Source organism: Crocodylus siamensis, chromosome 6 (genome assembly GCF_052110815.1).
Source record: "Crocodylus siamensis isolate JL-2025a chromosome 6, ASM5211081v1, whole genome shotgun sequence".
In the NCBI taxonomy this organism is placed as follows: domain Eukaryota; kingdom Metazoa; phylum Chordata; order Crocodylia; family Crocodylidae; genus Crocodylus; species Crocodylus siamensis.
This window is the reverse complement of record NC_143400.1, coordinates 53,445,068-53,467,085: the sequence shown is the minus strand read 5'-3', so window position 1 is coordinate 53,467,085 and position 22,018 is coordinate 53,445,068. Positions and strand designations below refer to the sequence as shown.

General features: G+C 43.9%; 1 protein-coding gene across 1 annotated transcript in view; it reads left to right on the top strand.

Moving 5' to 3' along the window:
* The window catches only part of MAP3K13 (mitogen-activated protein kinase kinase kinase 13), a 118,563-nt gene that overhangs the window by 10,533 nt on the left and 86,012 nt on the right, over positions 1–22,018 (top strand). The window contains exon 2 of the mRNA XM_090051505.1: positions 7,902–8,032. The gene's annotated coding sequence lies outside the window, so the exon portion shown is untranslated. The remainder of the gene's footprint in view (positions 1–7,901; positions 8,033–22,018) is intronic.

Below are 22,018 nucleotides of genomic sequence, written 5' to 3'. Positions count from 1 at the left end.
TACCAACCCTTGAAGAATTAGGGGATCTGGAGCCTGAGTAGCTTCAAGCATCTGAGTTGGGCACCCAAAGCCTGGCAGGGGGCTAAAGTGCAGAAACACCCATATGTTGAGGCACCTTGGTTGAGAATTATGGTACTAGAGTCTCTGGAAGATAACTTCAGCTGAGTTTTTCTTTGGTTTTGGTTCTTCTGGGTGTTGGCATATGAGGTCTGATACAGTGAGTCTGCATCAACCATTAAAAAAATCAAGGTTTTGTTTTGTGCACAGGAAGGTGTGTAAAGGGTTTCATTCTCTTTGTGATAAGTTTCCTGTTGTCTTGAAATGATTTATTCTGTGCACTTCAGTTTCCCCATTTTAAAATGTAGAGAAACTACCTTTCTGAAGATGCTTCATTTATTAATTTTTTGGAAGATGGTTTGAGAGGCTCAGCTGCAAGTAGTGAGTGATGATGGGTTAGGTTTTTGATGGTTGGCAGCATTTCTTCTCTACCCCCTCTTTGTTGCCAGTCTGTTTTGTGAATTCACTTGTACGGTATGGTTAATCAACTAAGTAAAGGGCTGAATATTGCGTGAAGATTTTTCTGTAACTCTTTTCAGGCATTTGAATGAAAAGTACAAAACACCTATTTTTAAGGCTATCTAGTACACTGCGGGCCAACCTTTTTGGCAGGCGTGCCATGAAGCAACCCCTGCACCCTCCCAGTGTGTCACTCCAGTCCCCTTTCTCTGGCCAGGGGATTGGAGTTTGCTGCTCTGCTTTCTGCCTGGTGCTCCCTTCCCTGATTGTTGCTCCACTTTCTCCTCCATGCTGTATCTGCAGCTCTGCTCCCTGCTATCTGTCCTGTGTCCCACAGAGGCTACTTGTGCCGCAGTTTGGCTGCCATTGGACTAGTTCATCCTCCTGCTTAGATATGGAATTTTACAATAGAGTTTTACCTGACTAAATTTCAGTAATACTTCCTTTCCCTCTCAAGGCATAGTTGGACAACCAATTAAAGCCATATGAAATGATTGATACAAGCTGTTACTACTTAACCGGTACATCTGCTGTTTCAGTAGCCATATTCTGTAGCAGAACTGTTGCAACTTGTTTCATTTATGGTTAATGTTACAGGTTTTTAGCTTGTATGTATTGCTACCTGATGGGGGACCTAACAGTTACATAGTAGCAGCTCAAAACAGCTGCCTCAGATCTCTTGCTCTTTATAAATCATAGACAATGAGGGTTGGAAGGGACCTCAGGAGGTCGCATTTAGTCCAACAGGACCATCCCCAACTAGATCATCCCAGCCAAGGCTTTGTCTAACTAGGTCTTAAACACCTCTAAGGTTGGAGAGTCCACAACCTCTCTGGGTAACCTGTTCAGTGCTTTACTATCCCCTTAGTGAAAACGTTTGTCCTAATATCGAACCTCAGCTTCCTTCCTGCAGCTTGGACCGTTGGTCCTTGTTCTGTTGTCTGTCACTGCTGAGAGCAGTCTAAAGTGTCTAAAAATTACATTTGTCCATTCAGTTAGTTTCAGCACTCACGATGCTTGTGATGTGATAATCTTGTTGCGTTTTCTAGGTGCCTGTAGTCCTGTCAGGAAAGCCAGGGCAGAAGAGATCTGAATTATTAACATAAAGATGCAAACAAAAAAAAGGAGAAAAAATTATAGTGGAGGACATGTTGGGTAGCAGTTCAGAAGAAACCTCCAGATTCCCTTTATAAGACGCATGTCTTTCCCATGGAGACCCTCTATATTTATGATTCTACAGTCACAGAACTAGTTGCTGCATTGTGCTTCAGGATATCTATTTTAATTTGTTTAAATGTTTTTGTCTTTCTGGTTTCAAGAGTGCATTAAAAATGTGGACTGAGTGACCATAAAGTCTTCCTGACTGCTCATGTAACCTGAAAGAGTAGAGGTGAAAACTTCCCTAGATATCTTTACAGAAAGTTAACTCTGAAGCCACAAAAAGGATAGTCTGCATGTTGAGAACTGAAGTTGGGGTCTCAGTATAAAACAGGTTTAACAGACAGCTAAGTAACACAGTGGCTAACAATTGGACTACATTCACTGTTTTTCTACTTAGCAACTTCTTAATGATGATTTTAATGAATTGGGAGTTATCTCAGTGCTCAGCAGCAGTCTCCTAGCATAGGGATACAATCTGTCATGTTTTGAAGGCCATGGGGCCTTCTCCTGAGCAGTTTTGGTGGTTAGGCTGGAATACAGGTTTGTTAGCTTGTATAACAGGGTAGCAGGTCCAAGTCACAGGGGCGGTCGTGGTACTCCTTGGTGGCCATGTGGCCCTGACCTGGCTCAGTCTGCAAAACAGACCTTCCCAGCTGCACCTTGTTTGTATAGAGGATTAGATAAAGGAGGTTGCCCACGGGTTTTAGGAGTGAGCCTATGTCTGTGCCAATCAATACCAGGTTCTTCCTGGACCCCTTTAGTCTCTGTTCAGCCCTTAGGCTCAGTGGGCACTCGTGGCCTGTATGTGCCTCTGCAAGGGCACCTGTAGCCTTAAGGACTCATTGTGTGGCTCCATCCACCCCTACATGCCTTGCAAGTATTCTCTCTCATTGATATTTGTGGCTCTTGTCCTTCCTGGATTCTTGGCCCCTCTTGGGCCCTGGCTGTGCTTCAGGCTGATTGATCCAGCTGTGGTCCTTCTTGAACCTTTGGCCCCTTCTGGACCTTGGCCCCAGCCTCAGAGCAGTTAAGCTAGCTGTGGTCCCTCCTGTACCTTTGGCTCCCTCTGAGACCCTGGCCCTGCTCTCAGGCCAACTGATCTAACTGTGGTCCTTCCTGGACCTTTGGCATCTCCTGGGCCCTGGCCCCACTTTCAGACCAGCTGATCTAGTTGTGGTGCCTCCTGGGCCTTAGGCTTCAACTGGGCCCTGGCCCTGCTCTCAGGCCAGCTGTCAGACCCCTTTGGTCTCACACTCTCTCTTCGTGCTTCTGCATCCTCAGATCACGCTTCCAGCCCCTCTCTGGCCCTTGGACTCATAGATTCATAGATGTTAGGGCTTGGAAGGGACATCGGATCCTACAGGAAAGACTGCTAGGGTCAGATGATGGATCTTCTTATCTTATGCTCTGGGCTACGGAGCCCCACTCTCAGCTGCTTTTGGGTTACCAGTACTCTAAGTAGGTCTGGAGGTTGCCCTCAGCAGGGCTTATGGCTAAACCCCAGCACAACTTAACTAAAAGCACCTGTGCCCCCTGGCAGGAACTCAAAACTTTTCTGAGCCTAGCATAAAACCAAGGCCACCTACCTATACAAGTGAGCTCCTCTCTGCCCCAGGTACCTGCCCTTGTCCCCAGGTTTGCAGAGTGGCTTCCTTCTAGACAATTCAGGAGCTCTGCTGCCTGCCAGGAGTTCCTTTCTTCATGGTTTTCAAGGTTGGACTGCCTGATGGGCTCAGGCCTGGGGGCTTATATGCTACCAGGCTGGCCTGCTGCTCGTCAGATGGGCTGCTAAGTAACCCTTTACCACCTCAAGCTGCCTCTTCCGCTGCTTGCTCCTTTAAAGGAGCTGGCACACCTCAGTGGCCTGCTACAAACAGGTACAAACCATGATGTTGCATTATCGAAACCTGTGTTAGCCCAGGTGAGGCCCCAGGCCAAAGCATGGTGTAGCTTTTTAAAAGAACAGATTGCAAGGCATGTTGGCCAGAAGCACACCAGTGACAAGCCAAACCTCACTATAACTTGGTTTGACCACAGTGGCTTTAAATGACTATCAAGTTAGATTATTTGCCCTGCAGAACATGACTGTTCAGTGAATTGGATTTTATGCCAGGACTTTCAGTATTTGCAGGGTGTGGACAGAAGTCACTTTTAAAACCTTTCCAAGTGTAATGGGCTTGGAAACATGTCAGAAGGCTAGCATTTTAGCTTCAGGGAGAGGAGGCGGAAGGGAGAACAGCCTGTACTGGATGGAGAAGAAAGCAGTGGGCTGGCAGAGGTGCTCTCCATAGTTGGGATTCTGACACTGTGCCTCCAAGTCCCCCAAACCTCTTCTCTCCCCTGTTCAGCACAGGGGAGAGGTAGAAGTATCAGGACTGGCTGTGGTAGTGGTGGGCTTCCTGGGAGTCGGAGGCATTGGGACCCAGCAGTGCATGTCAAGCTGTCCACCCCATTCTCGCTTCAACCCCCATGAGGGGGGAAGAGAGCACTGTGGGATTCTGGCAGACCCATGAATCCCCTTTCCCTGAGTGCATGTAACTAAAGGGAAACACTTCAAAATAGGGCCTGATTTCAGGAGGGATGGTCTTGCAGCTCTTCAGCCACTTGTGGACAGAGATGTGGGGCAGAAAATTTTCCATTGCTTTTTTTTTCTGTGGAAAATTTTCCATTTCTAAAAATTCATTGTTTCATAAAATTCATTAATAACAATGAATGGATGCCAATAGCTGTGACAACAGACATTACCAAGTACCATGCAAAAGAAAAACTTTGGAGCAAAGACATCATTTCCCGGGCAGCAGAGAATATGTCTCCTCTCACATGGTGGAAGCAATACTGTAACACCCGACTGTTGTCCAGGATTGCTCTAAGGATCCCAAGCAGTCCACCAACAGCAGCTTCTTGTGAACGGAACTGGTAGGCTTTCAGGTCAATCAGGACAAAAAAGAGGATTAGACTAATAAATGAATGCACTGCTAAGCTTGTTTGTATTTCTCAAAATCTCTTGCTTCTGGAGAATCAGTCAGAAGCACAATTAATGAAGAAGATGCAGTGTGATGATAAGTTGCCCTTGCCCACAGACTCGTTGGTAAAACCATCCTTTAGCGAAAGAGAATGTGGGTCAAGTAGTTTTGAATCAGATTTTCCTCAATCTGGTTCTAAAATAGAACTAACAATAGTGCTAGTGAGTCTATAGCTAGTGACAGTGAAACTGGAGGTGCTGCAATGACCTCAGTGGAAGAGAGTTGAACTCTGTTGAAGGAGGTAAGTGGACAACCACAGAATATCATGCGCAGTTTTTTGGGTGTGCTAGAGTTAGTGTGTCAACAGTTTTCAGTGACTTTTTTTCCCCTTAAATTTAAACAAACAGTGTAAGGGAAGTACATGCGATTGTGTATTGTCTTTACATTTTTACAAGTATTCCAGTAAAAATATTTCCTTTCCACATAAAGCTTTGAAGTTTTTTGAATATAATAGTTAAACCACAATAAGTGTGCTGTATTTAATTTTTTTTGCTACTTAAATATTTCAGTTCAAATACTTGTGGCTATTGGGACATAAAATTAACATGGGGGTATTTTTTAGTTTTGTTTACTCAAATCATGCTTTATTTAGGGCATTGGAAAAATTTCCAGACAATTTTCCAATTCAAATTTTCCAGAAAACCCACATCTCTGGTTTTGGAATACTTCAAAGGACAAGTGTGGCTGCAGACACATGTAACAAGTCAAACCTGTTCCCAAATGTCACTGACTGGGAATGAGCTCACCATTGTCATGGGTCAGAGGTGTCCACATGTACACTGCCATAGCCTGCCTCCTGGTGGGTGAGTGTAGGGGAGTGCTTGTGGTCTCAAGGGGTGGATGACATATGGCTGGGGATGTGTTCACTTTTTCTGCTTTCCCTGCTATCTTAAACATGAGTTCAGTAAACTTCAGTTGCCTGCATTTGACCCAAGTCTGCCGTGTGCTTACTGTTTCTTTTTCCATGTCCTTTTGACAAGGTATTGAATAGAATTCAGAGATTCACTGAGATCTGACAGGCTGTGAACGCTTCTGCTATGGCCTTCAGCTATGGCTCTGGGCTGTCAGCTGTGCACCTGAGCTCCCATGCCACTCCAGCCCCATGTGCTTCCCCAGCTAGGGGTAACAGATGCAGGGGGAGGGCTTGGACCCATATGTTTGGGTTCCCAAGGCCTGGGAGAATGCGATTAAGGGGTCACAGTTGAATGATGAGTAAGAACATGGTTGGTTACTAGAAGGATTGGTTTTATTGTACAAGTAGCTTGATGGCACTTTTTAAAATCAATAAACTCTAACAAAAGGTTGTGGGGGGGAGGGACAGGAGAGTTTAGGCCATGTACTGCCAGCTATGACCATGCAGGGTGGGGGGAAGAGAAGCTGTGCCGCATGGTGTGCTTGGAGGAGTAACCAGACCCATGTCACAGGGCACTCAGTGGCCACATGTAACATTAAACTGGTTGCAATGTGAACCAGGTCAGCAGAGTACCTGGTTTTTCAGGTGGAGTTTGGAACCATGCCAGGCACAAATTAACAGCGTGGAATGTCTGTCTGCTTCAGATTTAAGCCATACTTAGCACAGGCAAAGTGTTATGTTTGTTCATGCCCCATGTTTCAGCAGCTGACCCTGTGAAATATTTCAAAGGCATTTGAAATGTTTCAGTTGTTACTTCTGTCTGCACCTGTAGGGTGCATCTGCATAGGCCAATGCATTGGGAGCTTGCTTTGAGTTAGCTTTGGCACAAGAAGCAGAATAGCCATGATAATGCATTTCTGCTTCAGCATGAGTACCGGAAATGGTTGAACCCAGGGGTGCATGAAATATGGCCTGCAGGCTGGATCTGGCCTATCAAGGGATTCTGTCCGGCTTGTGGCAGTTCCCTCAGCCCTGCCCAGCCCAGGTGTGGGGAGCAGCTGGTCCCACCACCCCTGGGTGCATGGTGGGGTGGGGGCAGCACAGTAGCTGGGCTCCGTTTCCTGGCAGCCCCTACAGCAGCAACACCTTCCAGCTGCTACTGCTAGTGCCACCACTGGACCTGACCCTGCTGCCCAGGAACCCCAGCCTCTCCACCCTGCACCCACCACTGAGGGCACTGGATGGAGTGAGTGAGTTGGGTCTCTATGGAAACCAGCCCAAGACCCCCATGGCCAGGGTGCACTCAGCTGGGCAGATGGGATGGGACTGTGGCATGGGCAGGGCAAAGCTGGCATCTCAGGGCAGAACTGCAATCCACTCCCCTGCTCTGCACCAGGTTAGATCAGTGCCCCTCCCAGCTCACAACAGCTCCCCAAAATTCCTGAAGTGGCCTTTCAGCCAAAATAATTGCCCACCCCAGATATAGGCACATTAATACAGTGCTTTGCCCAGGCTCATGTACTCTGCCTCTCAGCAGGGCTTATTAGCCTGAGTGTGGTACTGTGCAAGGGTGCTGCTTCAGGTACCTGAACTAGCATGGATATAACATTGTGCTGTGCAGATGGACCTGTGGTATGTGTGGAAGCTGCTTTCTTCTTTCTAGCTTTGTCAGTGTCCTAAACATACACCACTTCTCCTTGTCTGCCCCCAGCACTTCCTAAAAGCCTCAAATAACACAGTGAATAAATGCCAACTATTCTATGATGCTGGTGCCTGACTGGAATTAGCAAAAATCCAGGTTTTTATGCTGGCAAAATCTAGGAGCCTTTAGGAAAACCAAATACAACAGTCCACTTTAGCTCATTTGCAATATTCAGTAACGAAAGTAACTTGAAGCCACACGAATATAAATATGTAAAATGTTCGAGGCAACATGGATTGAGAGTCCTGAGTATAGTGTGGTTATACTCCTAGCTTTGTAAGCAAAGTGCTGGGTGACATTGGGCAAGTCACTTTGCTTCTATGCTTCTTCTCCCTGCCTTTGCCTTTTTGTAGCAAGGCAGTTTAGATTGCCAGTTTGGTAGTGAAGGGATTCTCTTATGCTTGTACCAAAATGAGGCCTACATACTACTGTAATTTAACTAATAACAATAATAGAAAATGCAGCTATGACAATCGCGGTGTTAATAAGGAAGCTCTTCTTCAGAGAACTGTGAAGCAGTGGTAACTATGCATCAATTTGATTTGAAATGAACTGTTACAGAGCACGTCAGAAAGGAAAAGTATGACATACATATAATAGCGTATATTTTATTTGAGATCTGTACATTAAATTGTTTTCTTTTTAGATGTCCACAATACTGATTCCTGGGAGGAGTACCAAAAGGGATCTAGCCAGTAGAAACATATGGACCATTAAATCTTCTAAAAATGAAGCAGTTCACACCTTACTACTGGAATCTGCAGCATTGCAAGGAAGGTAAGTGATTCTTCTGGTTGCTCTCAGGAGCAAGTGAACTAGTCAGTATATTAAAGCCTGGATTCTACAAAACGATCAGGATAGGTGCTGGCATGCTCCAATACCAAATGCTCTTGAAACAGTACAACCTGATAGCATGTACCCATGGATCTGCAGGTCTTACCATTTGGAAACAGAAAATATTTGGTAAGTGACATACAGTTTCCTCTTTAATGAATGCTGCCTTCATGGTTAATTAAATGTCTCTTGTTTAATGATATGGCACAAACAGATTTTTATTTTTTCATTTTGTGACATTCAAAAAAGTTTTTCTTTGTTTGGCATTCATTAAAAAGGCCTTCAGTGTAATTGTGTGTTTGGCTATCAAGCATGAAATGCTGACATCTTTCCAACAGAGCTGCAGTCATTGTCTTGGCAGTTCAAAAGGTGAGAAGCCCTTTTTAGCTAGCAATAATCGTGAAATGTATTTGAAAATGTCTCTAATTATAATTGACATTTCTCGAGCCCTGTATGGGTGGTAATTATCTTTGAGAACAGTAACATGGCTAGTAATGCTAGATGAAGGAGAGAGGTTCATGTCAAAAGCTTTAAATCCTTTTTCCCCAAATACAGAATGTAATGTTTGAGTAATTGCAATTTAATTAAAATAATGAGGTAAAAACAGTTTTGTAGGGTTTGTGGTTTCTTCTAGGGTGTACTTTTGGTCTGTGGGTGACAGTCACAAAGGCAACCATGTAGCTCCCATTTTAAATCCTTTAACTTGGGGAATAACAGAAATTAAAATGCAAAATGCCAGAACAAGACCTCTATGAAATAAAAATGGAGGATTATTGTAACAGTACAACTCAGGAAAAAGTTAATCAGATAAAGCTAAAGTAAGGTTTTTATTTTCCTTCTTAACTTTTTCAAAAGTAATCTGTAAGAAGAGGCATGTGACTGTAAACCAAAATTCCCTCTCAATGTTAATCCTGATTTTAATTAGTAACCTTTACTCCTCCCTTGTTGTAGGCTCCTAGAAAGCATTGGCTCTTAAATGCCTTCCTATTCTATTACTCAGTCGATAATTACATTTTTTTCAGTTACATTTGTACATTTTAGTGTAATTTTCAATTACCTTTTTAAAAAAACGAATACTTATGAAAGTCAGAGCCTTAGTAGGACTTGTACGAAGTGCACAAAATAGTTATTTTACAAGATTTATTCTTAGTGAGAAGTCCTTTCCAAACCTCTACTGTTTAGGTCTCTGACCTCTCTTGAGCTGATAGTGCCTAAGGTAGGTCTTTTCTTGTTTTTTTTTTTGATGTGTGAAGAGAACCTGGTATGAAAACTGAAATTGAGCCACAGCTTAGATTAGGGCTTCAGAAGTGAATGAAACCCCCCAAAACAGAGTCATGGGTTGACATATATCAATTTACCATATTTACTTTATTCTAAGAGGGTGCCCCCACCCTCCCCATTCATTATGGGAAAACAAAGCTTTGTCTTAGAATCCTCTATCACAGCTGGAAGCCGTGAGACATGGCGGTGCAGGGAGCCCAGCTGGGGCAGGGACAGCAATAGCCAGCAGCAGCAGCTCTGTTCCCTGCTTAGATTCTCTCCTCCCTCCCTTCCCTTCCCCTCCCCTCCCCTCCCTTCCCCTCCTGTGCTGTCAGGGAGCCAGGTCGGGAAGGAGGAGTCTGCCTGCTGCTGCTTTGGTCTCCACTCTGCCCCATGCTACAGGAAGCATCTGTGCTGAGAGCCTGGCTTGGCACCCTGCAGATTTATCCTTCCCTGCCCTGCTCCCTTTCTCCACCCCCCTTCTCCTGTCTTCGCATGGAAGGAGGAGGGGCGAAGGGAGTAGGGCAGGGAAGGAGAAATCTGCTGGGTGCCCAGCCATACTCCCAGCACAGCTGCTTCCTGCAGTGTGGGGCAGGAGCAGCTCTGAGGCTCTACCTGTGTCTGGATCAGAGGGGAGAGCAGCAAAAGGAGGAGGTAAACGGTGGGTTGGTATTCACTAAGGGGGCAAGGGATGAAGGGCGGGATACCTGCTCCCCTGCCCCTGCTTTCTTTGCCTTCTACTCCTTCCCCCTGCTTTTCCTCTGCTCCCCTTCCACCTGTCCCCTCGCTTCTGCTTTTCCCCTTGCCTGCCCTCCCCACCTCCCCCCTGTGGCTGTTTTCCTGTTGCACCATTTGGGAGACGCATTTAAGATGCTCCCCCAGTAATTAGATTCTAGACACAGGAATTTATAACACATTTATCATTTATTAAATTGATTGTTTTTCAATGTCTAGAATCTAATTATTCAGGCATTGTTTTAAATTCAAAGTCGTCTTAGAATCAAGTAAATATGATATATTGTTGTAGTGTTCACAAGTTCCAGTCAGGATTAGGTCTTCATTATGTGAGCACAATACAGCCATATGTTCCCTGCTCCCTTGTCCAGAAGAAAAGAAACCTGTGAAGGACAGTGAAAAGGGCTATACCATTATAATATTACGTACCTGCATTTTGATTTGATGCATTTGGCTTTAGTGCCAGGATTCTAAAGAAAAGCTTGGGAGATTAATAAAATTTGGGCTGTTGAACAGGAGTTACAACAGAGCAACTGGTGTATGATAAGTCCTTCTTATAGTCTGTTCATTCTCAGACTAGTCACTACCTTTGTAGGCAGGTAAAAGATAAGGTGTATCAACACAGTCAAATTAGATATCAGCGTGCTTCAAACTTTGCTGTCAGTGGGTTGCTATGAGCACTCCTATTAAAGATCATGACTCCCTTAACAAATGTAAAAGTAACCCCTGTTGCTTCTAAGAGAAGTGTTCAATACAAAACATTTGTATGCCGCTGCATAGACTTCAGTCTGTTCATTTATGCAACACTTCTATTGCTGGGGCATCCAGATCTGACCTAAACTTCGGTAGAGTTGTTTTACATTCCTTATTTTGATGGGCTCTCAGTACCCACCTCCTGTTTCTTCTTGAGCAAAAAATATATATACTTTCTAATGGAAAATACATTTTGCTTCCTTAAACTGTATTTCTTTGTAAATCTACAGCGTTTTGCAGAAAACATGAGTTACAATTTTAAAAAATCCCCTATCTTGACCAAGTGGCTCCTGCAAGTGGAAGAACATCAACTGATGTGATGTTGTTAGAACTATACTTGTTATGATATTGCCTAGAACATGGTGGTCTGTAACAAGTTTTGAGGTACTAGGTATGAAAGACATGCAAAATTGAAGTTGGTATTGAATGCCACTGTAGCTTGCTGGATGTGGACACTTAACTTGTATTCTGAAGGTGTTCAGTTTTTAAGATGTCTTTGCAGTATGAGTTGAATGATGTATGACTTGACTAATGGAGTAACCTCAGTAGGTTGAGTTAGAATAAGCCTTCAGAAGTTGGGATATGTGTCTGAAACATGTAGACTTTCTGCCGTGAATCTCAATGGCCATGAAACTGTTCCTTGCATACTGGAAGTTAAATGCTCAGTTTCCTCTGGAATAAGCCTGTTCTTATGTATTTGCTCCCTTTTAGCAACAGTTCTTTGGCTTGTGGATGGTGTAGACCTTTAATAGGCCTTCAGACACTTTATAGGAGTAATAAGAGGAAAATCATCATAGGCAAGGAAATGTTAGAAGTAGGAGAATTTTCACTTCTGTACCGCAAGGTGATAAACTTTTCACCTCCAAGCTAGTTAGATCTATTTTGACCACAGGATGAGAAAATTTGGGATGTTCACTTGCCATATGAATGCAGCTCTATATTGGTGATAAGCAGGGATCCTGTTTTTTTTCTGATTAAAAAAAAAATCCCCAATTTTGGGGTTTAAAAAAGTAACCCCAAATCCACATTTATTCATGATCAAAATTAAACACCACTAATATATATCCCTATGTATTAGTGGTGTTTAATTTTGAACGTTTAAAAATGTGGATTTTGGGTTACTTTTTTAACCCCCAAATTGGGGATTTTTTTAATTGAGGGAAAACTAGGATCTTTGGCGATGAGGTGATAAAAGAAGAGCTCTGCCTTAAGATAGTTCCTCTGGCACTGGATTGGTGTTATCGCTGAGGTTCCCCTCTGTGGTAGGACGATAACTTTGCTTCTTCAGAGCTTAGTAAGTTCTAAAGAAGCTTGGGAACTTTGTGTCCAACAGTTTGATACTTGGGTGAGGTTGTCTCTCACAGGATAGCTGCCTGTTAGTGATTCTTCAGATTTTAGGATTTTTTACTTTTTGGAGTTTAGGAGTCCTTTAGTTCTGTTATGTTAATGAGTGGTTTGGTATGCACAGATATCTATCTGCCTACCTGTTATGCATTACTTGTACTGTATTTGTTAACTTATTAGAATTTCCTTATACTCACTCCTTGGGATGGGTGCCTTGGACTTTCTTTGGTCCCAACAATGACAGTACAGCTCTTGAATTGTCTTGGCTGCTTCTGCATTTTCGTTTACATTTTTATTTGCCACCTATGCTTTTCTTGAGTTTTGAGAGTTCTAGAGGAATGGTGTACTTAAGTCTTAGAGAGTAAAGAAGAATGAACATAAGTGTAGTCAAGAAGTTGCCAGAACTTGCCACCTACCTCCTGCTGGTAGAGGAGTTGAAACAGTTCTCTTCCTTACATGAAAGCATACTTGAAAACCTGGCTGGTATTTGACTGGGAGACCTCAGTGGGAACATGAGAGCATGATTTTGATTCCTTTGAAGTCAAAGACAAAACTTATCCTGACTTACCCAGGAGATAGGAATTCACCATTGGTTTTGCAGGGAGGGTTTTTGTAGGTGGCACTGTGGTGTCTGTGCCAGTTGTGACTGAGTGCCTCAGCAAGATATTGGACCATTTGGAATTACCGTAGAGCAGCACATTAGAGGTCCATCTAATCCTGATGTTTCAGAAGAGTGTAGAAGACACTCTGCAGTAGATGGCTTGGGAATAACCTACTATAACGGTCCCAGGACTCTCTTTATTGATTAGTGAATTCTTTCTGATTGTAATGGTCTGTGTAGGTCATCAACATTTGGATAGCGTTCTCTTGGCAGAACAGAAACTACTGACTAAGGCTATGGTCCAAAACCTTTAAGAAGCCACAGATGGTAACAATCTGGCTCTGGTCAGAGGTGGGCTGGCTGGCTTTGGTGGTATACCAGCATTTTGGGGGAGAGGGGGAAAGGCTTTCCCTACACTAGTGCCAAGGCCAGGTGGTTGTGCCTATTCCTCCCAAACCACCCCAGCTCTGCCAGCCAGTGGGAGCTGCACCAGGCCTGGGGAGCTGCAAACTGCATCTATGCTACTGTTGCTTCTTTCCACTTACCCCATCCCATCCACGTCCAAGTTGCAGCATGGGCACAGCTGGAAGCTGTATGGCTTGGACATTTCATTGCCTGGTTGCAGCATGGGCACAAGCAGAGCAGTTGTTTTGGGGCCGTGCAGCTTCCAGCTGTGCCTGTGTTGCTGCCACTTCTCCCCACCCCCTTTGGCTGCAGGGTAGATGCACTTTCCCACCCATCAGGACCTGCATCAGGGCTGGCCAGCTGCTAGCTGTGCCTGCACTGCAGATGGGAGGTGGTGAGCAAAGAGGGGAGCAGAGAAGCAGCAGTAACATAGACACAGTTTTCACTTTCCCAGCCCTGATGCTGCCCCTACCGGCTGGAAGCGCTGCCTACTTGCTGTCAGGGGATGAGGCTGGAGGTGGGAGAAGCACTGGCAGCAGGGGTGCAAGCAAAGCCCTCCAGCTCTGTGGGCTAGATTCAGTGGCTCTGCAGGCTGGGTGTGGCCTATGGGTCATATGTTGCCAATGCCAGAGGATTAACTGTTAATTACCCTCTGGCAGTAAGCTCTCAAGAGAGTGGAAGAACAAGAAGATCCTACCAGGAGGAGTGCAGGATCTGACACTGGTTTTAAAAAGAGAGATTCTCTACCAAAGAGCCCACCACTACTTGCACAAAACCTCCAAGCAGCAGAAATGGGGCAAGGAGGGAACCCACAGAATAGTACTGACCAAAACCTAGAAAGTTTTTGGGAGCCCTGAGGACATGGGAGGGATGGACCTGTGTTTATGTGTGCAGGTTTTTTCTTGTTAAATTTGTTTGCTTTTCTTTTTCCGTAGGTCAGTAACTTGTTGTGTGTGTGTGTGTAAGCTAAAGTCTAAGCAAACAGCTCTGTAGCATTTTTTGTGTCACAAGTGCCCAAATATGGCTGTAGTAAAGGTGGTAGTAGTTTCTGTTGCTTCACTATGGTGGACATATGTTTGCCTTGCAGAATGAGAGTGTGGACAGCTTAAAGCCACACACGTTCTTCAGCCACCCCCAGAGAGGTGCTGCCAGGGCTTTAGGGGCCCAATCCTGTGTGTCTGATGAAGTCTCAGGCAGGAATTTTCTTAAGCCCAGGAAGTGTCTGCCTGACTTTCTCCTCTTATGGGGATGTGCCCTAGAGATTCCCTGGGGTACATCTCTGCAAGGGGGAACATGTTGCTTATTATCCCACAGGCCACTTCCTATATCAAGACACATCCTGGCAGAACTGCTCTGCTTTCCTTGGCAACGTTAAGATGGATGTTAAACATATGGCCTGTGGGCTGGATCCAGCTCATGGAACCGTATGAGTTGGCCTGTGGGTTGCTGGACTCTACATGGTCCAGTCCACATGCCATGAGCAGTGCATGTCTTGTGCTGGCCCCCTGTGCCACATTGTACAGCAGCCCCCAGGACCAGCACGTGCTATGTGTGGTGTGCAGGCTGCTGCACAGGGGGTCAGTCCTGCACACTGGCCCTGCAACCCTCACCTGGCCCATGGGGCTGGATGCATTTGACACCTGTGCCCTAAGAAGCTAAACTCAGAGATTTTGTTTAGGTCCAGCCGGCATGGAAAAGCCTGGGATCCAATGGTTATGCCCAGTCCAGCAGCTTGGCATGTGTCCATCCAACCAGGGCTCAACATCTAGCCACTAAGGAAATTTCTTCTAAACCCCAGTCAGTCACTAATTGGCCTATACCTGGTGACAGGAAGGGTTATAACCCCTCTATCTTTTTATTCCCTTTCTAATGTAACTGAGCATGCTTGTTAACTCTGTAAATGAATCATACCTAGCTTTTGGCCTCCAAGTAGCCTGCACAATAGTAATGCAGAAGTTTTAAAAAATCCATATATAGGCACAGCCATAGTGCTCTTGGGTACAGAGAGATGCCATGTGTTGGATCACACAAAATGAAGATCACAAGTACTTTTTTCATGGTTCTTTTGTAAAGTGTAGCAAGGCTTATCAGCAGCGTCTCGGTCAAATTCCACTTCGGTAACTGTACTCTGCCTACCGAAACTCCTTTTGCTTTCTGTTGGACATGCCGGACAAGATTTCAAAACAAAAAAATCTTTAAATAGTAGCTGCAGGGTACTCAGCACTCTTGAGAGTCAGATCACTTGTATAGTTGCCTAAACTTGGATTTAGGATCCCATATTATGATCATCTTACCCTGTATTTTACCCATCCTGTTCTAAACTATTATAAATAGTTCAGAATCATAGAAGTAGGGTCGGAAGGGACCTTATAGATCTTCAAGTCCGACCCCCTGTCAAAGCAGGAGAAAAAAAACTGGGCTCAAATGATCCCAGCTAGGTAGGCATCAAGCCTCCTCTTAAAGGCCCCCAGGGTAGAAGCCAGCACCACTTTCCTTGGAAGTTGGTTCCAGATCCTAGCCACCCTGACTGTGAAGTAGTTCTTATGGATGTCTAATCTAAACTTACTCTCCAACAATTTGTGGCCGTTATTCCTTATTATGCCAGGGGGCGCTAGGGGAAACAAGGTCTCTGCCAAACCCTTCTGGTCCCCCCTAGTGAGTTTATAGATGGTCACCAGGTCCCCCCTCAGCCTTCTCTTGTGAAGGCTGTACAGGTTCAGGTCCTGCAGTCTCTCATTGTAGGGTCTGCCCTGTAGTCCCCTGATCAAGCGGGTGGCCCTCCCTCCGGACCCTCTCAATGTTGTCCACATCCCTCCTGAAATGGGGCGCGCAGAACTGGACACAGTACTCCAGCTACGGTCTGACCAGTGTTGCATAGAGGGGGAGGATCACCTCCTTGTCCCTGCTAGAGATGCACCTGTGGATGCACGACAAGGTGCAGTTAGCCCTGCCAACCATGACCTCGCATTGTCGGCCCATGTTCATCTTGGAGTCAGTAATGACTCCAAGATCCCTTTCTGCCTCTGTGCTCTCAAGAAGGGAGTTTCCCATCTTATAAGTGTGCTGCTGGTTACTACTGCCCAAGTGCAGCACCCTGCACTTGTCAGTGTTGAAGCGTATCCTGTTTTTGCTAGCCCACCCCTGTAACCTATCCAGGTCTTGCTGCAGCCTTTCCCTCCTTACTAGTGTGCTCACCTCACCCCAAATTTTGGTATCATCAGCAAATTTAAACAGGGTGCTTTTGACCCCATTGTCCAAATTGCTGATAAAGAGATTGAACAATGCGGGCCCAAGGACCGATCCCTGGGGGACTCCGCTGCCTATTTCTCCACAGGTTGAATATGACCCATCCACAACCACCCTCTGAGTGCAATCCATCTGACTGGATCTGCAATCCATCTAACTGTGTATCCTGTTTAAACAACTCTTATCATCTTGCCTAAGGAACAACTGCATTTTTGTGATGCTTAAATATTTAAAAACTTAGTAGGCTCTTTCAGAATGAGTGCAGTTAAACAATAAATGTGGCATTATTTATTGTATGTATAGTTACAGACAGCACCCAGAAACACAAACTAAAATTTGTTAGTTTTTTCTTCAAAGTCGATTTGACCCAAATAAGAAAGGAGATAGCTATAGCAGTAAAAACACAGTGATTACAAACTTGTGCAGTAAAATGTAAATGTGGACAGGTGCTAAAACATGAATTTAAAAGGAGTATTAAAATATTTGCCTAGGGTTCTGTGTGATTTCTCAGCATAGTGATTGGTTAATAAAGAGAAGCCTAGCTGCTGGGACAGAGTATGTCAGAATAATTTTCCTTGCCCCAGTTAAGTCAATAAGTATTACAGCAAGGACAGTAGGATTCGAACAAGATAGACGAAAGTGGTAAGGGAAGTGTCAGTCTACCACTCCTGCTGGTGAGAGGGAAAGAGAAATCTTATGTGAGTGTACCAGTAAGGCAAAAGGTAACATTGGAGAAATAAACTGGGAAGAGCTCCAAATACCAATGGGAGCACAGGAATAATACAACAGCATCTCAAGAGGTTGACAGATTGGGTGAGGAAGTCATAAAATCCATCAAAACTGAGAAGAAGGCTACAGCCATCCTTGGGAGTCTCCTTCTCCCATGTCATCAGGTTTAATCCACCTTCACCTTGGACAAACTGGTGTTGGGCATAATAGCCTGCGACTGTCCTGTTAACTTCTACACCCCCTTAGCCCTTTCCTTGTTTGTTCTTGGAGACTTTTTGTTATTACAGAGAAGAACTAGCTTATCACTTTGTCTGGAAATCACAAAAAGAGATGGGGGAGGGGTGCAGTGGTGCAGTTGTACCCTCCCCTCCTTTGATTCCTCCTCCCTCAAAGTTTAAAACCAACTGCTGGGTGCTGGCAACAGCATTTCTAGTCAGGCAGCAGTGAAGGAGTCAATTGACTTCATGGTTCATTATAATGAACCTGATTCCTTCTAAACGCTTCACTCCACAGGTGTTAACAACTCTCTCTCCTTTTTAATGGACTTTAATGGTCCTTTCTTCTACAGTTCTATTGTCTGTTAACTGATCCTGGTATTGTAGCTCCTGTTACACAGCTCTTCAAACTGTTTTTCCTTCCAGCTAAAAACATTAACTCAGGTGTGGAAATGTCAACTCAGGTGAAGAAATACTTTTCAGTGAAACTTTGGTTGCCCTGTCAAGATGCTCAAGAAGGTTTGTTTTTTGTACGCTATTGCAAATCAGTGCACATTCCAGTAAAGCTGTATTTGTTTTTGCTTTGATTTTGAACTGAATAATGTAGACATAGGCCCCTAGCATATTAGTAAAACTTTTAGGTCCCCTTCAGCTAGAAAAAAACTTGTCTTATTTTGTGTTATATGTGATGATGTGCCACACCATCTGCACCTCTCTTTCCAAAATCCTAGATCTGCCCTGAGTTTCAGCTTGCCACCTACCTGTATACTCATTCTCAGTCTTTTCTTATCATGGTGTTACTACATGCTATCCTCCAGTCGGAGAACTCTGAATTGGGCTTCAATCAAAAGAGCAAATGTGCTTCCTGCACTCATGTTTAAACTCTTTCTTCCCATAGGCAGAGAGGTTGCTAGCTTTGTAAGCCTGAAGTCAGGCAGAAGGTAGGGCAGGGCAGGGTAGCACCCAGGAGACTGACTGGTTCAGAGAGCTTTCCTGGGTAACAGTGTACTTTGTCAGATGCTATGCATGGACTTAAAGAAAGAAAGGGTTTAACATAGGAAGGAATTTAAATGCAGAAAAAAAGGACAGGGAGAGGAGGCACTGCTGAGAGAGGCAAAAAATTGTATTGAGTAGACCCAACAGGCATAAACAAGACAGTTAACCCATTGAGGAATACAGGGGTTAACTATTGGAGATAATCACTAGTTCAGGTAACAGGATAAGACTCTATAGTCTTTGTTATCTTGCTTAACGCAATCCAGTCTGTGGATAATTTATTCTGCAATTTTGTGTTCAGTCTGGACTTAGTTTAGGATGGATGACAGGTTTGGGAGAACATTTTTCAGTCGCTGATTGATTCAGATGGTAGTCTTCATTCTCACCATCCCGAAGGAACGGTATTTGCTAGTGCCATTCTGTGATGGGGTCCATGTGAATACGTACTCAAAGAGGAAAAAATGGACTTTTAACTTAAGTAGCCATTCTTCTGTGGGATTTTGTGGTTAATATGGATTCTGTGGCTGCCAAGCTATCTTGCCAGCTTTATGGTGGTATCCTCACGTAACACAGGTTTTGAAGTGCAAGGAAACTGGGAGATGTCATGGCTTCTCTGCCCTTTATACCTTTGTCCTAGAGTATAAGGATGCTTGGGCTGTGTAATACCAGGAAAACCAGAGCTTTTGTGTGCATAAGGTATTTGCGCACCTACAGTAGGGCTGACCCAGAGTACAGTGTCTCTGGAAACTAGTTACTATGAGGTATGCAGCTCTTCTTTCTTCTCATTTGTGTATTACCAGAGAATAACAGAGGGGAAAAAAGTATAGCGTTATAAATGGGCTTTTTGCCTTAAGTGCACTATTCTTGAACTTTGACTCCTCTGGAATTTCCTGGCTGGCTCTCAAACTTTTATGTGTGGAGTTTCGGTAGAAGTTCCACGTGACAGTCATTGAGACACATCAGCCAAGGTATATCTGTGTACCTTGACCTTTTGGCTTGTGGTCATGGGGGAAGCACAAAAGGGATATTTCACAGTCGGAAGAAATAAGTATTTAAGAATGGAAATTGAATCATGTTTACAGAAATCTTTTATGTGGATTTATCTTTGTAAGGAATTCATGATGAAAAATTGAAAATTAAAACATACCTATTAATAACTGGCTATATATGGCTGTTTCATTTCTCTGGAAAAATAAATGTTCGCATTCACTCCAGCATTGTGTTTTCACCAAGACTCATAAAGCATGAGTCAGAACAAGGGGATTTTTGATTCTAACAGCAGTAGGGGAAAACAATATAAAACCTATTACTCCAGACTGATAGTATAGCAATGGCTGAACCCAAAGGGTACATCAGTATTTGTGTTCTAAAAGGGTCTTCATAATTTGTGTTTGCTTATTCTCAGCCTGTGCCTTTTGATGCTTGGTTGACCGTCTGTTTTGATTTGCCTGGAGTTTTATGAGGGTTAAAAAACATCCTTTGTGCACTTGCACACTCTCTGTTCAGAACATGTGTTTTGCCAGCAGTGCTAGTGCTCTTATTGGCATTTGGCTTCCTTGAGTCTAGGTTTGAGAAATTTTTCTTTTAGTTTGCAGGGTGCATGGAATGAGTTGTGATGGTGCTCTGACAGACAGCACTGGAAAAAAACCCTACAGGCTCTCCTTTAATCAATGGTCCACATGCACATTCCTCTGTGGGTGTGCATGTATCTTGTGTGCTTGAGCTTGAACACTTTTTGGCCAGTTGAGTCTTAAACTGCAGGGTTGGAGAGGACCCATCTCTTCTTAGAGAAACTGTCCATGGGAGATCTGCTTCTACAAATCCTTCCGCTCTTTAAGTTGATGGCAGGTGTTGTCCTATCCATTTTTGATAGGGCTGAGATCTATAGTATCTGTAAGTCTAGATTCATGCTATTAGCTTCCTGGGAGGTGTGTGCAGGGACTTGCCACAAGCACTAATCTAAGTCCAATGGATTTGTCCAGCGGGTGGGTCTTCCTTGTTCTCCTTAGACTCTATAATCCCACCTTCAAATAATTACAGCTTTTTAGTTGCGTGGAGTAGAGCAGACATATGGATAGTTGTAACATCTTTACTATATGGTAACTAGAGTTCTTCTAGATATATAATCCATGTATGCTTTCCATAATCCACTCTCTACCTCCTCTTCCTCAAAGTCCTGTGCACCTGGAATTCCTTCGCTGAGAGAAAACTGAAGCATAGCAGGTACACTTTGCCTTTTATACAAATCCTTGAGATCTCTCTTTTTCTGTGCTGTATGAGCACTACTGGCTCCAAGCTCAAGAGTATATACACCCACAGTGGAGAATGCATGTGGGCAGTACAAATATAAGAAGACCTCCAGTTACTGTAAAGTAAGTAACTTTGCATTAGAATGAAACAGTTTTAGTTAATGTTGGTTACTGGCTCTGGCTATACATTAATGTCAATTTATGTAGAGATATTCCCATAAATATACCTTTCTAGAAGAATATGCAAGGTCAAGTAAAGTACATACTGTTCTGGAAGTGTCAATGTTAAGATTGTCTAGATCAGCTTAACTCTGTCCCATTATCAATTATTGTACAGGCTCCGTGATTGCGTAATATTATTTCTAGAAGACTGTTGTCGCACTGAGCTTATTGAATAAGGCTGGGTTGTTGTATGCTGAATATATTCTTTCTTAATTTAGCAGAGAGTTGACTGGTATATGGCAAACAAGTATGATCACTTATTGAGCAGTATTGATTAAAAAAAAAAAGCTGAACTGCCCATTCACTGAGTATTATCATATAGGATAAGGCAGGGTTCCTTAAGAGGGAAGATAATATGTGAAAATGTAATAGGAGACGCTTGCTATACATATGTAGACAGTGCAGAGTTATGACGTTTTGTGACTGTTTGGCATTTGCTGTAGTTTAAGAGGCGTGGCATACCAGAACTTGGGTGTCACTTGTTCCTCTCTGGGCATTAGCTTACTTCATATGTGGGGTAGTCATGAAAGGGAGAGAAAATGCCATGTGGCACCAAGAGTGGTAGAAAATTATAATATGATTTTTTTTTACATTGTTGGGAAAGCTAAAGCTGCAACCCAGAGTAGGACCCCGCAGAAGCTTGTGTGACTTCTCTATGGCAATGGCCAAGGTAACCCACATAGTCTCTGTTAGTGCTTCTCAGCAGCAGCTAGCTGGTATGAAAGAGGAAACTGAACCCAAGTTGAACCCAAGGTTTCTATGGAGGCATATTTAATTGTCCAATTAAGCATTTAATTGCCTTGTTGAAGATTGACTGTCGATGTCCTGAGCAAGGGGCTCTGTTTGTTCCTTTTTCACAAACCCCTTTTAACCTTGCGAGGGGAGCTGAACATTGTTGGTCACAGTTACTACTTAAACTTGATGGCCTCTATTAAGTTCATAACCTGCCTCTTGGAAAGCACATGCAAGAATGTAATTATCTGGACTTCAAAGTCTTTCCAGGTTGTGCTGTGTGTGAGTGGAAAGCTAAATCTGTTAATAAGCTAAACCTGTTATGGGAGGGATTTCCAGTAGACTGGATGGGTTTCAAAGAGCTTGGTAGCACACGAAGCCTGTCACTTTGCTGATTACTAAGACGTTCTTTTTTATTAGGCCCTTGCATTGAGAACTAACC